Genomic DNA, 19602 nt, shown 5'->3' with positions numbered 1-19602 from the left:
TTTTAAAGAGGATAATGGCAGGCTTTCACCTTTTTAAGTACATTTACTTAATATTTCTCAGTCTCTTGAAAACTTTTATCATTAAGCTCAACCTTCATTTAAATCACCAGACCTATTTGATGAAGGCGACGTGAATACTTGCAAGCTCCTTAGAAAATTGCTAATTTAACCTTACTTCAGATGATCCATTGTAGAACTCAAACTGGATTTCCCAGGACCCTCAGAACGGCTCATAACTATGTGTTTGTACATTTATCTGGGAAGATATTATCCAAGGGTAATTGTTCTTCCCAAATGCTTTCTTTACCTCAAACAGCAATACTTCCAAAGTTTTAATGAAAATGTGGCCAATTTGGTGAAAACCAAGTGACTTGTTTGTTTTTGCATGCCAATGAGATTAAGAAAATAAGTATTTTAACTATTATTATTGATTATAAAAATCAGAACTTAAGAAAACAAACTTCTTTGTCCAAAGACATTTCTGCAAGTGAAATCGTCAGAAAAACTGACAGCTAGTCTCCCATTTTAACCACTCAACCATAAGAAATGTAATATGGTGGGCAAACATGTGAGCGTTGTCACCTGCACGAGTCCCCAACGCTGTGGCCCCATCATGGCCACAACTCAGAGGCAGGAGCCGGCAGAGGGGAGACAGCTGTGCCCTCAGCGTCCTTCCTTCCTAGGTCAGAACTCAGTCCCAGCTGCTCACTGTCTAGTCTTCTGGGGAAGCAGATAATTCTTCTGGGGACACGACACATCAGGTGTTAAGGATGTCATTGTTCTTTTTTAAATAAATGTTAGATCATGTAACGTGCTTCTCAGGACAGGAGGAGCCGCCTCAAGGGAAGGCAGATCTTCTCCAGGAACTGATGGTCATCTAGGGAGAGCAGAGTCAAGGACTGCAGAGTGCCAGCCAGCTCCCGCTCTCCCTCTCAGGTACACCTTGGTCCCCGCACCCCCATCCCCCTCCCGGTGCCCCCCAGCGGCTCCCATTGTTCTTGGAGGCCCGCGCATGCGCAGGACTGGCTCTCAGAGCGGCAGAGGGGTTGGCGAGCTGGAGAGCCCCAGGGCGTGTGCACTGGAGGTGGGGCCCCAGGTGCGCAGGTGGCTGTCTCGGAGGTTTGTGTAGGGGGATTGGCGGTTTCTGGATCCTTCCTCCATGATTTTCAGCACAGGGGAGCTCTCCTTTCTGCAGTGTGGAGGAGCGCTGGGCAGGAGGCGGCGCTGAGGTAGGCGGTGGGCGGCGGGCTCTGCGTGATCTCCGCCGCAGATGGCGGGAGCGCGGTGGGGGGGTCGGCGGATGGGGTCGGGGGACGGGGCTGCTGGCGGGCTGCCCCAGGCGGGGGAGCCCAACTCTGTCCCTTTGAGGAGCAGAGGAGCGCCGCCTGGCCGGCGGGTCCCTCTGCTTTGGCGGTGCCCCACCCTGGCGGGGCCTCCTGCCCACCCAGCGGAGGTGCAGGGGGCGGCAGGGAGTCGCCTGCCCTCTGCTCGAGCCCTTGAGTTCGTGCTCCCCGGGGCCCGTCTAGGCCAGGTCTCGACATCCCGGGGTGAACACTTTCCTTCAGAAGATGGACTGTGGTCAGTGCTCCTCTGTCTGACTCCTCTCAGGCTATTTGGCTCCTCATTGCGTTCTTTAAACAAATAAGTGTTCCTACTTCCTTGGGACCACTTTTATAGAAAAGCCTAATCCCATTAATGGTTTCTGATAATTGACTCTATATTTGCAAGGTGAACTTTAAAGCCTGTGAATTGTTGTAAACTGCATTTAATGAAAGGAGCTTTAAACAGTCTTTGGTGCAAATTATGTAGCTTCCTAATAATAACTCACCTTCTGTTAACATAGACTGATGACTGATCAATTGATGATTGACATAATGTGTACGGAATTTTGGTTTCAGTGGAAAGGTTTTTCTTGGCAGTTGGTGCTAAAATTAAAATCGGATAAGGAGGAGGTTTTTAGAAGTAGTATGTAGTGTGTGTTTTGTCTCCATACTCATTTAGAATTGTAAGAATTTAGATTTGGAAAGCTCGTAGAGCAAGAATTTTCAAATTTTGATTTGATTGTGTCGGGGGAAGAGGTGGAATCTCCCTCTGCCCTTTTCTTTAAGGTTCTTATGGCTGGCCAAATAATTAACAAGACAGGTTAGCAGGAGAAAATAATACCAAGTTTAATAACATGTATACATGGGAGAAAGCAGGGACACTGCGTTTCTCAACACAATAGCAGAAATTCTTGTCTTAAGTACCATGTTCAGCCAAAGACAAAGGAGGGTGTTGGGGATGGGGGGAGTCAGTTACAGGAGATTACCACTAAAGCACAGTAAACAAGAGTAAGGTTATTATGCAGATTTAAGGCCTCACGTTTCACATTGATAAGCCTCTAGAAATGAGGCCATTCCCCCCTCTTCCCAAAACAGAGAGGGAGATACCTTTACAAATGGAGATTTTCCTTATAAATGTAAATGATTGTCTGGCAACTTCTCGCAGGGCCATCCAGAGAAGGTGGCCAGAGAGACAGAACTTCGGATAAGATGGGCTTGTTGGTGCCTTTCCTATTGTAACATTTATCCTACATTATCTTTACAGCCATCATGATAGATCTGTTCCAGGAAGGAGTTACTATGTCAAATTCTTTAGTTAGTGGGGGAGGTCAAATGTCCCTAGAGAAAACAACCAAGGTAAAGAGATGGATTTCAGGGTGGCCAAATCTTGACCTCCCACAACTGAGAGGGTGAAAGGTTAAAAGGCCAAATACGGTAGGATTTCATTTATATGATATTCTAGAAAAGATAAACCATAGGGAAAGACAACAGATCGTTAGTTGCCATTAGTTTTAATATTTAGTTAATCATTTAGTTTAATAGTTTAATCATTAGTTTTAATATTTCTGATAAAAAAATACATTTTATTGATAGCATCCTAATTATACTTTTGGATGATAACAGAATTTAACAACCTATGAAATTCTGCAGGAGGAACAAATGACATGTTGGTTATTGGTGTCTTTGAAGTGTAAGGATTGTTGGTAATGAATCTAAATAAGCATTGTTGGATTGTGAACTACTGATTTTTTTACTAGATTCTGTTGGACATGGCATATTACAAGTTTCAAAATGCTCTTTAAATTACTGTAGCAGTCTGAAGCTATTAAATTGTAATGTAAGATCTTTATAGATGAAACAGGCAAAAATACAAAAAGCCATTTATCTTTTTATCTTTGTTAAAAAATGAAGTAAATCTTACCATATACATGAATGACTTCTGGCTAGACAGACCTGAACTTGACAAGACGGACTCACTAGTATGGTGAATTTGTTTTGGAATGTTAAAGTGGGAGAGGACATATGTTTTTTCTGAGGGTGACCCAAGTCAATATGGTAGGTTTTGCTGTTTATACGCTCTTTCTGAGTTGCCATATTGATTAAACAGCTTGTCATAGACGTACCAAGAAATTTGGGCCATTTTATGTATCAATATTTTTTTTAAATAATTTTATTTATTTATTTTTCCCCCAAAGCCCCAGTAGATAGTTGTATGTCATAGCTGCACATCCTTCTATTTGCTGTATGTGGGACACGGCCTCAGTATGGCCAGAGAAGCTATGCGTCAGTGCGCGCCCGGGATCCGAACCCAGGCCGCCAGCAGCAAAGTGCGCACACTTAACCGCTAAGCCACGGGGCCGGCCCTATGTATCAATATTTTAAGATATCCTATTTCCCTGATAGTTTCTAATTTCAGAGTGTCTGGGAAAAACAGTTTCTGAACATAGGTACTTTGGAATATAATTTTTGATTGTTGACTTATTGAAGCATAGAATTGTGGAGTTGGAAATAATTTTAGTGGTTGTAGAGCCTAACCTCTTCATTTTCCAGTAAATGAAAAGTGAGGTTTTTCAAGTTAAGTCATCCATAGTCTGACTGCTACTTAGTGGCAGAGTTGCAACTATATGCTCAGATGCTTGTCTCCAGATTCCTAGTACAGTGCTGTCTGTGCTACATACTATTAAGTATACAAACCAGTGAGTTACCTTCCCAGATCATATATGTAGCCAGCAGGGTTGATTCTTTCCCATATGCATTTTTACCTTTCTTTTTTAAATAACTACTAACCACAATTAATTCATTCCCATACCATGTTTAATAACTATACTTGTGTGTGTCTCCTCGAGCACACGTGGATTCCCTAGAATGGACACCTGCCTGTGAGTGGATTGCTGGGCCAGAGGCTGATGTGCATCTGCAACTTGATGAGCTGCAGCCAAATCATCCTCTGAAGTTTTAACAATTTCCATTCTCGCCAACAGTGTCTGAGTCATCCTTTCCCTGGGAATTGTCAGATCGGCATTGTCAGATTTTTAAAGTTTTGCCAATCTGATGACTGAGAAATTATGTATTTGTTTTCCTCTTTGTACAACTGTTTTGACAAATGCATAGAGCTGTGCCACTACCAAAATTGAGATACAGAAAAGTTCCAGCACCCAGAACTCCCTTCAGCTGCTCTTTTGTAGTCAACTCCTCCCCCACCCTTAACCCCTGGCAACTAATGATCTGTTGTCTTTCCCTATGGTTTGTCTTTTCTAGAATATCATATAAATGGAATCCTACAGTATTTGGCCTTTTGAGTCTGGATTCTTTCATTGAGCACAATACATTCAGTTTAGTGTTCATCCACGTTGTTGCCTGTATCAGCAGTTCCTTCTGTTTTATTGGTGAATGTAGTATCTATTGTGTGAATGTACCACAGTTTATCCATCCACCAGTTGAAGGACATTTGAGTTATTTTCAGTTTTGTCTTTTTTGACTATGAATAAAGCTGCTATAAATCTTTGCAAACAAGTTTTTGTGTGAGCATTAGTCTTCTTCTCTTGGGTAAGCACCTAGAAGTGGAATTGCTGGGTCACATGGTATGTGTATGTTTAACTTTATTTTAAAAACTGTTTGTGGTAGCAAAGTCATGGCCCACAAAGATGTCCTAATCCCTGGAACCTGGGAATACATTAGTTTACTTGGCAAAGGTGAATTAAGTTTGCAGATGGAATTAAGGTTGCTAATCAACTGACTTTAAAATAGGGAGATTATCCTGGATTATCCAGGTGGGCCCAGTGCATCACAAAGGCCCTTAAAAGGGAAAGAACAGCAGGCGAGTAGAAAAAAGATGCAACAAGGGAAGCAGGGCCAGAGAGATGCCGAGATCTTGCTCTTGAGGGTGGAGGAGGGGGGCCATAGGCTAAGGAATGTGGTTATCTCTAGAAGCTTGAAAAGGCTAGGAAATGGATTAACCTTTAGAGTCCCCCCAAGAGAACGTAGCTCTGCCAACACTTTGATTTTAGCCCAAGGAGACCCGTGTCAGACTGTTAACCTACAGAACTGTAAAACAAATCTGAGCTGTTTTAAGCCATGAAATTTGTGCTAATTTGTTACAGCAGCATAACAAACTCCACTTGAAAGCTGTTTTACAAAGAGGCTGAACCACTTTGTGTTCCTACCAACAATGTAGGAGTGTTCCAGTGACTTTCCATCCTCATTAACACTTGGTATGGTCAACATCTTTAATTTTAGACATTCTAATATGTACATAGCAGTATCTCAATGTGGTTTTCATGTGCATTTTTCTCATGATTAATGACGTTGAGCATCTTTTCATGTGCTTATTTGCCATCTGTTTATCTTCTTTGGTGAAGTGTCCAATTCTGTGCCCATTTTAAACTTGGATTTTTTTATTGCTGAGTTTTGAGAGTTCTTTATAGTCCTGTCAGATATGTGATTTGCAAAGGTCTTCTTCCCGTCTGTGGCGTGCCTTCTCCATCCTCTCACCAGTGTCTTTGGAAGGTCTGTGTAATGTAACTCGAGAGGCTCCACGTGACCTTGTCTTCCTTCGTTGGGAAACAGTGAGGTTGGAGCACCTGAGTCCAATCAGATGTTGATCAGTCTTGGGGCTGGGTCTCACTTTTAGTAAACCCAGCCCTTCTGCTTTCCCCTGTTCCTGTTTGCTCTGCTCCCCTTCCCCGCACATGCGTCTGGTTCTAAGTCTGGTAGATCTCTGTCTCCTCGGGTTTGGGAGCCCACAGAAAATACAGCTACACCCTTCAGACATTTCAGTGCAGCTCTGCAGCCTCCTACCTTACATCGCTTCACAATATGGCAAATTCCCTGAAGGTCAGACTAGCAGTATGTTTGACTTAGGCCACTTCCACCACTGCTGGAGGTTTCACTTTGCTTTATGGAAGCTTTTGGCCTAGTTCCCCAGATTCCTGTGTGGCACCAAAACTTAGCACAGGTGCTGCGAGGAAGAGCAGTTGTGTGTCTGAAAGCCCTCAGGTTTCCTCTGCCACACCAATCCTGCAGAATCACTACAAGTTTGCCTAGTTTCTCTTTTCCCTAGCTGAGGATCTGACTGAGCAAGCCAGATCCTCAGCAGGCACCCAGAATCAGAAAATGCTTGTTTGGGAAAGAAAAGTAAAAATCCTTGCTCACATAAAAGAGTTTTTCTTCTTTCTGGAATTTTAGTTGGTTTGTTCTGAAGCTCTCTGATGCTCTAAAAATATATCTATAATTTATCTGTCTATGTCCAGTTTTGCAGCAAGAGTGCTTTCCTGTCCTAGTCTCCTCTAAAACAGAAGTTCCCTTGTCATTAGTTTTTAACTCCATCTGTCATACATTGTCAATATTATTATTGTTTCATAAAGTCATGCTTTCAATGATTTATTCAGATGTTTACCCTTTTTTATCCTCACGATCCATTTTTACATCTTAGCATTTCTTCTATCAATTTTTTGTTAAAGTACATTCATTTTACTTTTTAATTTTTTTCCTTGAGTAATATTAGCTCTGTGCTAACCTCTGTGCCAGTCTTCCTCTATTTTTGTATGTGGGTCACCACCATGTCATGGCTGATGTGTGGTGTAGGTCCACCCCTAGGATCTGAACCCATGAACCCAGGCCTTGGAAGCAGAGCGTGCTGAACTTAAACCACTACACCGGGTGGCTGGCCCCCTTAAAGTACATTCTTTAAAAGTTCCTTAATGAGCATTTGTTGGTGGTAATACTCTTAGTAAATGTTTGCATAAAAATATCTTTAATTCACCCCAGTTCTTGAGATATGGTTTGATTGGGTATACACTGAAAGTTATTTTCTCTCTGTACCTTGAAGATTTAATCCAACTCTCTCTTGCCTTCCATTGTTAAGAAATGTATCATAGGTCTAAATGTAAGTCTCTGTAAGTGTTCTGTCCCTCTGTGGGGCTTTGAATATCTTCTTTTGTATTTGGTGTTCTTTGGTTTCCCTGGATGGATCTGACTCTAGATTTTTTTTTTTTAATTATGCTTGAGATGTGTTCACCTGCCTGAATCTAGAATAGAAGTCTTTTATTAATTCTGGAAATTTCTTTTTGTGTGTGTGTGTGTGTGAGGAAGATTAGCCCTGAGCTAACATCCATGCTAATCCTCCTTTTTTTGCTGAGGAAGACTGGCTCTGAGCTAACACCTATTGCCAATCCTCCTCCTTTTTTTTTTCCCCCAAAGCCCCAGTAGATAGTTGTATGTCATAGTTGCACATCCTTCTATTTGCTGTATGTGGGACGCCACCTCAGCATGGCCGGAGAAGCAGTGCGTTGGTGTGCACCTGAGATCCGAACCCGGGCCATCAGCAGTGGAGCGCGCGCACCTAACTGCTAAGCCACGGAGCTGGCCCTGGAAATTTCTATTATGTCTGAATATTCCTTTAAATCATATATATATTTATATTATTTGTGAATAGCTTCTGTTGGACTATAAATGTCCTTTTTGATGTGTCTTAGAGGAGGAGAGTTCAATAGGGGAAGCTCACTCCGCCATGATGTTGATGTCACTCTCTTCTATATATTTATATTATTTAATTCAAGTATATGTACATATACTTATTTATACACATTCAATATATATTCATTATATATATTATTTAATTCAATATATTATATTATTCAATATAATGATTTATATTATCCAAAAAATGTACATATCTTATTTCTATATATGATCCTGTACTTGACCAAACTCAAGCCAGGCTCCATTGAGCCCTCTTCTTGACTAGGCCTCAATCTTGTCCTATAATAACTACAGCCTCTCAGCACAAATGGTTTCACACCCCCACACGCATTATAAGACTTAAACACTGACACAGTTTCTAACAGCTCAAATCCACATCCCTAGGATGACCCCTGCCCCCTTAAAGAGTGTCGGCCTGAGAAAGCTCAAGGCAGCCAAAAGAATTGACTGTTTGTTCTGGCCAACACTCAATCATTGGCCTCTGACATCCCTTTCTTAGAGCATTTACCCAAAAGTGCTTACAACTGTGAATATTTCCTCTGTCCTTTTGAGTTTTATGTGTCTCTAATAACCAAGGAATGCATTTCTCAAGGTCCTGAGAGCCATTACTTGAGATGAGGACAGGGTGTCTGTCTCCCAGACTCTGTGAGAGGAGAAAAGTGAAACTTTGATCATTTCAAACCAGCAGACACAACTGGCCAGATTACACTGCACTGACCAACACTCTGTAACTTTTCCCTCCCTGACTCTACTGAGCCCCTGCTCGCCCCTTCTGCCTGCTCCCTCATTCTCCCTTTCAAATGCCCAGTCACCTCTGTACAAATCAAACTGAGTTCAGTTCACCCTGTTCCCTCTTCCCTATTGCAGTGGTATATTACTGATTAAAATCTGTCCTGACCACTTTCACTAGAGCCTGGTTTTGCGTATATTCTACATTTAACACACATATAGATAATCTCAGGCATATGCATATATATGCATATACCAACATAACCATGGGCCCTCCAGGACCAGTTCAACTGACCCCATCTTATCAACAGATTAGTTAAGAGTTTTCTTTCAGGAACTGAGACCCCTAGTCCAGTTCAGGCCAGTTGACACCACCAACCCATCAGCTACACCTGCGCAAATGCTCGATAAATGACATTTTTGACATCAAGGAGCTAAAAGCTCCATCTTCAGATCATCGTAACACTGCCAATTTCTGAACACACATCCGATGAAGAGCCACAAAGCTTGACTTTGCTTGTGCAGATCATCAATTACCTCACTTCTCCTTACTTCCAATCATGTACCTCCACATGTCAGACCGCCCTGCCCTTCATCCCATAAATTGTGCCCCAAGCCCTGGATCGGGGAGACAGATCTGAGACAGACACATGGCCCCTGTCTCCTTGCATATAAATCTCACAAAAATAAAGCTACAATTCTTTTCCCAAAAGCTGATGCCAGAATAACTGGTTTTTTTAATGTGCATTGGGCAAGAGAACCCCAATATTGTGCAGTAACATCAATACTTATATATATACACTTAATGGATGTTTTATCTTCTTTTTTTTTCCTTTGCTGAGGAGGATTCACCCTGAGCTAACATCTGTGCCAGTCTTCCTCTATTTTGTATGTGGGTTGCCACCACAGCCTGGCCACTGATGAGTGGTGTAGGTCCACGCCCAGGAATGGAGCCTGGGCTGCTGAAGTAGAGTTCTCTGAGCTTAACCACTAGGCCATGGGACCAGCCCATGTCTAATTGTTTTGAAGATGTTACTAGATATGCAATTGAAGTTTCACTATGATCTCTGGATTTCCTTGCTACTCCTTTAGTCCTTCACTTCAGTGTATGTGTTTCTTGCTCCATTTTTCATGCTAGAGGATTTTCTCAAATATCAAGTGGTCCTTGGCTACCTGTTCATATTTCTGTGATGGGAACAAAACAGCTGAGTAGGATCTCTGTGGGCCTGATGGGGCCTGTGAATGTCTGGACTCACTGTTTCTTCAGGGGTGTTGAATGTTGAACTAGTAACAGGCAAACAGTGTTGGTGCCCATGCTGATCTGTAACAACATACTTATTCCACACATTCCCACAATGACAGACATCCTCTGAACACTTGGAAATGCTGACAACACACCCACACACACATACACACTATTTGTAAATGACCATCAGCATTCAGTCTGTAAACTACACCTGATAATGCACACTGATACTCAGAACATACACACAAACTCACACACTTACAGACCACTCACTGTCTCAGAGCCCACAGTGACTTGAACTCTCTAAACACACACAGACATCAACAAAACACACCTTCACATAGATGCCATAATAGCCGTGCACCCTGTGACCACACAGAATTGCTGAACACACACACATCCATACAACAAGGAGCATGGCCGTGCATGTGTGGGCTTGATCAGGAAGTTTTTCACACCTCAGCATCAACATGGACACCCCAGGACGAGAGGGAGAGGGAGAGGGCACAGGGACAAAATGTGAGGAGCAGTCAGGAGGCACTTGCATAAAGCAAATATGATACCTGAAAAGCTGGTTGCTAAATGACATACGACTCAAGGGTAGGAGGACCCAAGAGGATCTGAAATGGTACAAAAGAGGTGACTGATACAAACCCATCACAAGATATTTAAATGTAAGGAACAGTGATATTTTAAAAGGCACTGAGGAGAGTCCATCAAAGCTTAGATATAATTCCAAACAATGAATGACATGGAATTCTGGCCAAAGAACAGCCATTATTGCTGTTAAAATTCCTATTTAAATGTTTCTTATAAAATTATAGAAATACTCATTGAAAAATGACAAATGCTCATTGGTTTAAAACATTTCAGGGTAAAATTACTGCAGCTTCCACTTTTATTGAGTAGCTTTCCTGGGGCAGCTAGAAAAGCTGTACAATGCACACAGAACAGCTGTATGAAGGGTCTTAGAACATCCCATGCAGACAGGACTTGGGGGTCTGCAATCTCTGAGATGAGGGAAGCAGAAGATTGTGAGCACCAGCTCCACGTGGCTTCTCTCTTAAGGCATTTGCTATTTCAACAGTGAGAGAAGAGAGTCTGAGCAGAAAGAGGAGGAAAAATGAACTGAAATTTCATTCAAGCCAAGTCCAGTAACTTCTGCTTCCAGTCAGATGTGGTAAAGTCAGAGCAACAATTAAACGTTGATTTAATAAATACTGTAAGTTTGAAAACAGCAAAGGGATGTGGAAGCAAACAGGACTAGATGAAATAAAATTTCAAAAAGGAAAGAGCTTTTTTAGGTGAGACTGCCACACATGCCCTCACCCAGGGGAATTTGCTTAATCTGGACTCTGATAATCAGACCTGTCTTACCAGAAAACAATTGTAAATACAATCTGTCATAATTGATCTATGTTAGCTTTTTAATATCACAAGCTTTGTTTGGCTGTTAATTTTTATTGCCTCCACTAGAAGACTCTGTAAAGGGAAAGACATTGTATCATTTGCCACATGATCTCCAGAACATTCTTCAGTTGGGGCTGTATGACTTCTATAAATATGTGTTAATTGTTGGTTTCATGAATGCTATGGACTGAATGTCTACGTAATCCAATTTCATACGTTAAAATCCTAATCCCCGAAGTGATTGTATTTGGAAGTGGGGCCTTTGGGAGTTAATTAGCTTAGATGAGGCCATGAGTGTGAAGCCCCCATGATGGGATTAGTGCCCTTATAGGGAGATGGAGGGCCAGAGCTCTCTCTGCTAGATGAGGGTAGAGCAAGAAGCTGTCCTTCTGCAAAACAGGAAGAGAGCTCTCACCAAAAACAAATCAGCTTGAACCTAGATCTTGAACATCCCAGTCTTCAGAACTGTGAGGAATGCACTTCTGTTGTTAAAAGTGCCCAGTCTACAGATGGCCCGGCAGTGCAGTGGCTAAGTGTGGGTGCTCCGCTATGGTGGCCCAAGGGTTTGCAGGTTCAGATCCTGGGCACACACTGATGCACAGCTTGTCAAGCCATGCTCTGGCTGCATCCCATATAAAAAGTAGAGGAAGATGGGCACAGATGTTAGCCCAGGGCCAATCTTCCTCAGCAAAAAAGAGGAGGATTGGCATCAGATGTTAGCTCAGGGCTGATCTTCCTCACACACACAAAAGGAACCCCAAAAGTGCCCGGTCTAGGGGCCTGCCCCACAGCCTACTGGTTAAGTTCAGTGAGTTCCTCTTGGTAGCATGGGTTCAGTTCCTGGACACAGACCTATACCACTCATCAGCAGCCATGCTGTGGGGGTGACCCACACACAAAATAAAGGAAGACAGGCATGGATGTTAGCTCATGGTGAATCTTCCTCAGCAAAAAAAATAAAGTACCCAGTCTATGGTATTTTTGTTACGACATCCCATACAGACTAGGACACTGAGTGTGTGAATAAGTTCGTTTAGATTGACGATCCTTCTTCTACATGACACATTATTGCCAATGATCCCTAAATTGGTGTGAGTCAAATTCCCCTTAAGGATCATAAAGACGTTAGGGCCCTTCTCCCTAGTTGTGCACATATTGCTACACATGAAAACATGTTGCATCATGTGTTTTATCGACACCTTAGTCTTACACCTCATCCCATTGGCCTTCAGCGAACTTCAGTGTTACAGCCAGTGCTTTGGGCAATAAAAGAAAGTCCCTGGACTGAAGAGGGGTCGGTATCCATCGTGCAGCTCCTGTCCTCTGCCCAGCCAGCTCCAAGGCAGGGTCAATTTACAAGATGGGCTTTCCTCCAGGCAGCTCTGTGTTTCTCCCAGCCTGTTCTCATTTAGGATGATCTCACCAGGAGCAATGAGTAAATTTGGAGGGAAGAGCTACAGAAGGCATCTGCCAGGGGAAATTCTTTGTGGTTACATGGTCTAGAATATGGACACCTGGCTGCTCTAAGGTGTCCTGAAAATGGAAACCTTCTCACGTCTGTAATATCCTTCCATGTCCTCTTTCCCCTCCATCTCTCTGTTCTTGGTGGAAAAATTCCCTTGGCAACGACAATAAAAAAATGAAAGTAGGGAATGGCCCATTTCCAGTCTCAGAATTCTGTGAAATTTTACTGCCTATCCCCAGTCTCCCAAGACTGACACCCTTTTTACTCTTTTAAGATTAGATTACATTTTAATCTCCTTTAATCAAAGTTTTCTCTCATCCTTGTTATGTATATACATGTTCTAATACATAATATTGAAAACATTATTTTTGGCCCTACAATTTCCAGATTCATTCATAGTTGTTTTCTGATGGATGCATGACTTCGTAATTATGTTTATAACTCCATTAACTATAGAAATTGACTAAATGATGAGTAGTAATGTACTAATACAGGAAAATGGCCCATTTTTATTCAACATAAAGTTTCATGTTTTCATCAAGACAAATACATGAATACTTAATTGTTCAGCAAAAACTCTTCCTGTGTACATGTAAGCCATTATAAATCTATTGAAGTTGGTTTACCTTGTCGATTATTCCTTATTTCTGAGTTGTGCATTCAGCATTTCCATGAACACTTTAGAGTCCTGCATCTTTATCCTACCATTTTAAATACTAGGTCATCGACAAAAGTCCACATTACTTGTTCTGTTGTGTGCTAATGGGTCCTTTGTAGGCTGTTTTCCTGGGTACGTGTTCCAGTGTGAACTCCAGCTGATGGCCTTGTGACACTGATGTAAATACTGTTGTCTCCACAGATCATGGGGCCAATGATGTGTGGTCCTTTACGGAGCCATATATAACCTAATACTTTTCATTCAATTAGTGTAAGGCATGCTATGGAAAGTAGATTGGGGACAACTAATAAAAGATGATTGATTATGAACATGCTGTTAGGGAGAAAAATTGAACCTCTGGCTATACAGGTTTACGTTTCATTCAATTAATCAGCCAGCCTAACAAACCCCGTTCATTGCCAGGGCTATATACATATATATATTAGATTAAGATTATATCATCTATTAGTTTGAATGTGCTTTTGTAAAGTACGCCTTGTTTCTCTTGCCCTTTCTTACTGGGAGAAATCCGGAATAGATAGAAACTGCCTGGATTACTCTGGTCTGAACTCAGATCACATAGGACTTGAATCATTCAACAAATGAGACATTAACAGTGGCTACACCACTGGGATTTCCTGATCCAACATCGCAGTCATACACCCTATTGTGGATATGGACTCTAGAATAGGATTGTGCTGTTATCCCGAGGCTAATTTGTTCTGTTGATCAATATTTTGGATCAATAAGTGATGAAATATTTTGACTAGTTGGTCTAATCACTCAGAGGTTATTTTCTTCTCTGAGGTCACCCTAACCAAAATTGTTAGTCCATTTAAGATTTGTTATCCCTTGATTTGGCTTACCTTTTTTTTTTTTTTTGAATTAATTGAAGCTCCACAGGGTCTTCTCATCTTATTTTGTCATTCCCGCCTCTTCAGGGAAAGGTCAATTTCACTGATTAAAAGTAAAAGAGAGTAAAACCCTCGAGTGGCCGTTCATACAAGTCCTCATTTAGACAACAAATGATGATGCTGCCTTTGCAGGGTCCAGTCACTGCAGCCTTTACACCGTGTCACTGGGCAAGCAGTGCCTGTAACACCAGAAATGTCAGAGGAGATGCTTTTGGTAAACAGGTGGGGGTTGTGTTTGCCGAGTTTCTTTTACTTTTTTAAATCTTTCCTTGAATGCTTACCTGTGTTGGGTTAACAATTAATGTAATAAATAATTATTGGGTTGAATTTATTTTATTGTTAACTTTTGGTGATTATCTGTTCTGATATAAGATTATGCAAGGAGAAATAATTCTTGTTGCTTATAGTAACAGTACTACTTCTAAGAATTAATAGATTAATGGCAGTATTAGATTAGGAGTTAGTTTCTGTGATTGAAATTAAGATAAGTATATTGTTGAACCTGAAGGCTTTCTTAATTGGTGTCTGAATTTAGGCCAACTAGGGTATTGTTTGTACTCCCCCTCTAAGGAAGGTTGTAGCCTGTATCTAAAAGGCTGTACCTCTTTAGGGCTGGGTCTGGAGGAGGGAGGAGTCTGGACAAGTGTGGGGCTGGCTCTGGCCCAGAGGGATGAGCAAGAGACACAGGGCACCTGCTGCCACACACAGCCGCAGCAGACATCACCAATCAGTCATGACATGCTTGGCTGCAGAGCCCAGAGAGCCCCCAGTCCTCAACAATGTGCACACGGAAGCCACTCCTGGGCAGAGCAGGGGACTGTGATGAACCCATTTGCCGACCCAGTTCCCCTAAGACGTGCTCCAGGCCTCCTTTCCCCACTTACTCCGCCAGCTCCTCACTGTCCTCGGGACTCAGGCCTTCAAGTTCTGCCAGCAGGCTGCTCCAGCACTTCTCCTTCCTTACCATCGCCTCCCCTCTCTGCTCCCACTCTAGTTCCAGGGCAAGTTACCTGTGGCTCCTGAGTGCTGCTCCTTGGCCTGGAAGGCCCTTCCTTCACCCCATCCACCCTGTGCACTCCTACTTATCCTTCAAGACTCGACTCCAGTGATGCCTCCTCGGGAAGCCCTCCCTGACGCTCCATCTCCCCAGGCCTGCTCTGGGCCACCACTCTGCCTCCTGCCCACATCCATCACTGCTGAGAACCTTTCTGGGCCCCCTTGTCTGGTCTCCACATCCAGCCCAGCCCCTCAGGATGGGAGGAAATGCTTGGGCTCAGGGCAATGGAGCAGATTCCTGGACTGTGGTGACACTGCCCACCCCAGGAGAGGTCATTCTTTGGGGCACTTCCAACTTGGACCCAATGCAGCTCAGGGGGAGCCAGGACACAGGGAGGCTGGCTCTGGGCCCAGCAGGTCACAGGGTCAGCCTAGGGAAAAGGCACAGGTGCCACACAGAGGGGCTCAGGACAAAACTCCAAGTCGACGATACCCTTGCTAAGGGCAGCAGGGGCCAAAGGCAGCTGCACAGGCCACAGGAGGTGCTGGCGAGCTTTTCATCTGCTCAGAGAGTCCCAGGGCTGGATAGAAGGAACTCAGGAGGCCCATCTGAGGTGGAGGTCACCTCGGGGGCATGCAAGCAGAAGCTGAGGGTCCCACAGCAAGTGGAATCTGAAGAGCTGACCCTCAAACTCCTTGCAGCTCTAACGTCTCCGAGTTGGAAGTCAGTCCCCTCAGTCACAGCCTCTAGCTGCCCCCTCACTGGGCTGTGCCTCTCAAACACTGCTCCCAAGGAGAGTGGAGGCTGAGGGTGAAGGCAACCTCCTACCCGTGAGAACCGCTGTGATCACGGCCTCCCGCAAGGGGCCAAGGATGATGAGCAAGGGACAGAGGGACTGACCCACACGACTTCCCCTCAGATGCAGAACATGCTTGTGATTCACCAGGCCAATCAGTATCTGTCCTCATTCTCCAGTCCTCTCTCCCCAAATGGACCTGTCACTGTTTACTATGACATCCACAGACACAGCAAGGGCATCTGGGAAGAACCATGTGTACATCTGGAGAGAAGGGAAGTGTGAAAACCAGTAATATCTGCATCTATTTGTGCAGATACCAACATCTACATACAGCTGTCATGTTCCTCCAGCAGCCCTAGAATACTCCGCAATCACACTTGCCGGTTTTTGGCACAAGGTAGACAAACCAACTGGTGGTGTCCTCGAATGCCACCACTGCTGGGGCCTACCTTGAGGTTGGGGGGAGGCAGAATGCCATGCCCCATCTCACAAAAGTCTGGCTGGTGTCCAGGTGGGTCTCATAGCCTTTGATGATCATCCACTCCATGGCTATGTTTTCCTGGATGCTCTCTGTCTCGTTTACTTCATTGTGCATTATCCTGTGGGGACAGAAAATAAGTCAGAGACAGGCTGCCCCCACCTCTCAGGGAGAAGGGAATGCTGGGCCTCTGGCCAGACCTAGGAAGAAGGCCTGGCACCCAGGATGCTCAGGTGGAGACTGTGGTCACGGAGGGGGAAAGAGCATGCCTATTGAATACCTGCTGTGCTGGGCACTCTATGGGCATGAGCTCACATCACCCTTCTGACAGCCCAAGGAGACAGGTGTTCTTATTTCAGAGAGAAGGAAATAGAGATTAATAGCTAGAAAGCAGGTCTGATCTAAAAGTCTGGACCACGTGGAACAGAGACGGCAAAACTGAGAGGAGGACGGGAGTACAGGAAAAAACTTTTCTTCATTACTCTGTCCCCCACACCACTACTGGTCTTATCTCCATCCATCGAACTCTACCCACCCATCCTGCCTCAGGGCCTTTGCAGTTACTCTTTCCACCCCTTCCCCAATGCACTTTATACAGTTGCTTCCTTAATGTTCGGGCCCTGGAATGTCTTAGCTTTGGAGCACCTGGCAATCGCGCTGGCTCATGGAAAGACTGACTCCCGTAGGCTCCAGCACGTCTGGGGGGGAGCAGAACACACCTTGCCCCTTAATCTGAGAATAAGGACAACTTTCCTATTTGTCCTGTTCTGGCTGTCGCAACACTCCTCCTCCAGGAGGTGGCGCCATTTAACTGCTTTTTAAAAATAGCATTGGTGGGAAAAGAGGCCTGTGAGTTGCCAACTTTGCTAAGAGCCTTGGTGGGTTTTCAGGAGTCTTAGGATGTTAGTAATTTTGTGGGGAGGAGCGTCTGGAAAAAGTACCCCACCTACTCCAAGAAAAGCACAAAACCTCTTATTTGTCTGCTGATGCCTCAAATTCTACAACCACGACCAGATCACCAAGAGGGCTGGTTAATGTGTGTGGTAGTAGACACTGTCCAATTTAACCCTCCCAGCAATGAGAGATGACACTGGTCGAGCTGGATCCGTGATTAATGAACTCAGCATGACGAGCAATTACTGGACCCCTCTGACCCTCAGTTTGCTTACCTGTAGAAGGTCATAGTGAGGATGGAAGAGAACGCTGATGGTGCTCAGGGCAAGCTACCCCAGGAAGCACCACTCTGGTATGCTGATTATTTCGAGCTGAAGACAATAAGGATTCAGAGAACTCAGGAAGAATATTTGAGTTTCCCCTCCCAAACTGCCTAAAGAATTTAAAACAAAAGATCTGTTTCAGGAAGGAGTTATTATCATGACTGCTATAAAGATAATGTAGGATAGAGGTTACAATAGAAAAGGCACCAACAAGCCCATCTTATCGTAAGTTCTGTCTCTCTGGCCACATTCTCTGGATGGCCCTTCGAGGAGTTGCCAGACAATCATTTACAAGGGAAGTCTCCATTTGTAAAGGTATCTCCCTCTCTGTATTGGGAAGAGGGGGGATGACGTCATTTCTAGAAACTTATCAATGTGGAAGGTGAGGCCTTAAAACTGCATAATAAACCTTACTCTTGTTTACAGTGCTTTAGTGATAATCTCCTGTAACTGACACCCCCACCCCCAACATCCTCCTTGTCTTTGGTTGAACATGGTATTTAAGACAAGAATTTCTGCTATTGTGTTGAGAAACGCAGTGTCCCTGCTTTCTCCCATGTATACATGTTATTAAACTTGGTATTATTTTCTCCTGCTAACCTGTCTTGTTAATTATTTGGCCAGCCTTAAGAACCTTAAGGAAAAGGGCAGAGGGAGATTCTCCCTCTTCCCCCGACAACGCATTTCACGTGCTGACCTCAGGCCCAGCCCACACGGCAGGTGCTTGAATAAAGGGCAGTGATCACTGTTGCTATTATCACTGGTTTCAAAGTTGTTATTATAAAACTATTATCATCCGTTGTTTTCTGGTTATCAGATTGGGGCATGGAGATGGGGTCTTTTCCTTAGGAGCCTCAGTCCGTCCCTCCCAGCAATGCTCTCAGCAACCCAGGCCCTAGCCCTCTTCTCGGGAGGCACCTTTCAAAGATATGCTAGTTCCCTGGATATGGACTCATATTTGGAAGTTAGCAAAAGTAAGCAGAACCATTTCTTTTGAAGAGGGTGGGGATTTTGCTGAGGAGGGCTGTATTTGCTACAAACAAGGGGGCGATCCCAGAGTAGCAACACTAGTTTCACTGTTAGACAAGTGCCAGCTGCAGCTGCTCAGGACTGCTGCCAGCCCCGGCTGGGGTTTGTGCTGAGAGCCACACCGTCCACGCAGCTGGGGAGGAGTTCCCTGGGCCGCAGGCTCCCGGGGGAACTGGAAGTGACGACCTGGGTTACATTGAGCCCAAGAGATGAGGTTCAGGAGAAAAAGCGGGACAAAGGCCAGAGGTAGGAGAGAGCCAGCCCCTGGGGAGGAGTGTTTCTGAGCACAGCCAGGGAGGGTTTGTTATCTGATGGCTTCCTGCCGGGCTGGGAGCTTTCCTCAGTCCCCGGGGGGAGAGAGGAGGATGAAAGGGCTGCTGTCAGGCCGATAGGAAAACCCTCTTCTGTGCCAGTAGGGCTGTGTTCAGGCCAGGTACAGGTGATCAGGTGGGACAAAGGACGAGTAGGCTGCGGGAAATGGGATCAGGATCTTAGAATAAATGCCTTGGCACCCATGTGCCTTCCTCACCCCTGCCCGCACCAGGACAGGGCATCCCGCAGGGATGAGGAGCCTCGCTGGTGTCCCAAGTCTTCTCCTTGGGGAAGTGTGCAGGATTTGGCTACTTGCGGCACGAGAGGACTGGGGTCCCCACCCCACAATGGTTTCTGTTAGTCTGCAGTCACACTCTGATTACATCTGCTCCCTGAATGAACCTCCACTCCGGGACCTGTGCTCTGCCCTGGTCCAGCCTGGTCCTCCCTCTGCCCAGCTGGGATCCGTGGCCCTACTGGCTGCCTCTTGCTGGACTCGGGAAGCCATTTAGGGCACTGAGTGGTTGGCAGAGCTGGGGACAGCAC

The 19602-nt window shown here is 44.5% G+C and overlaps 1 long non-coding RNA gene across 2 annotated transcripts; it reads left to right on the top strand.

The window, feature by feature from the left end:
- Positions 1-942: 942 nt before the first annotated feature.
- LOC147915755 (uncharacterized) lies at positions 943-18143 on the top strand. 2 transcript variants are annotated; one of them, XR_015553765.1, is made up of 2 exons: positions 943-1229; positions 15219-18143. It is a non-coding gene; the product is annotated as an uncharacterized LOC147915755 (long non-coding RNA). The 2 variants fall into 2 exon arrangements; XR_015553766.1 differs by lacking the exon at positions 15219-18143 and adding an exon at positions 4169-4835.
- Positions 18144-19602: the final 1459 nt, after the last annotated feature.

The sequence above is a fragment of the Ceratotherium simum genome, chromosome 12 (genome assembly GCF_057802395.1).
Source record: "Ceratotherium simum simum isolate JZ-2026a chromosome 12, ASM5780239v1, whole genome shotgun sequence".
Lineage (NCBI taxonomy): Eukaryota > Metazoa > Chordata > Mammalia > Perissodactyla > Rhinocerotidae > Ceratotherium > Ceratotherium simum.
Note: the sequence above shows the minus strand (reverse complement) of the source record. Positions and strands in the feature narration are given on the sequence as shown.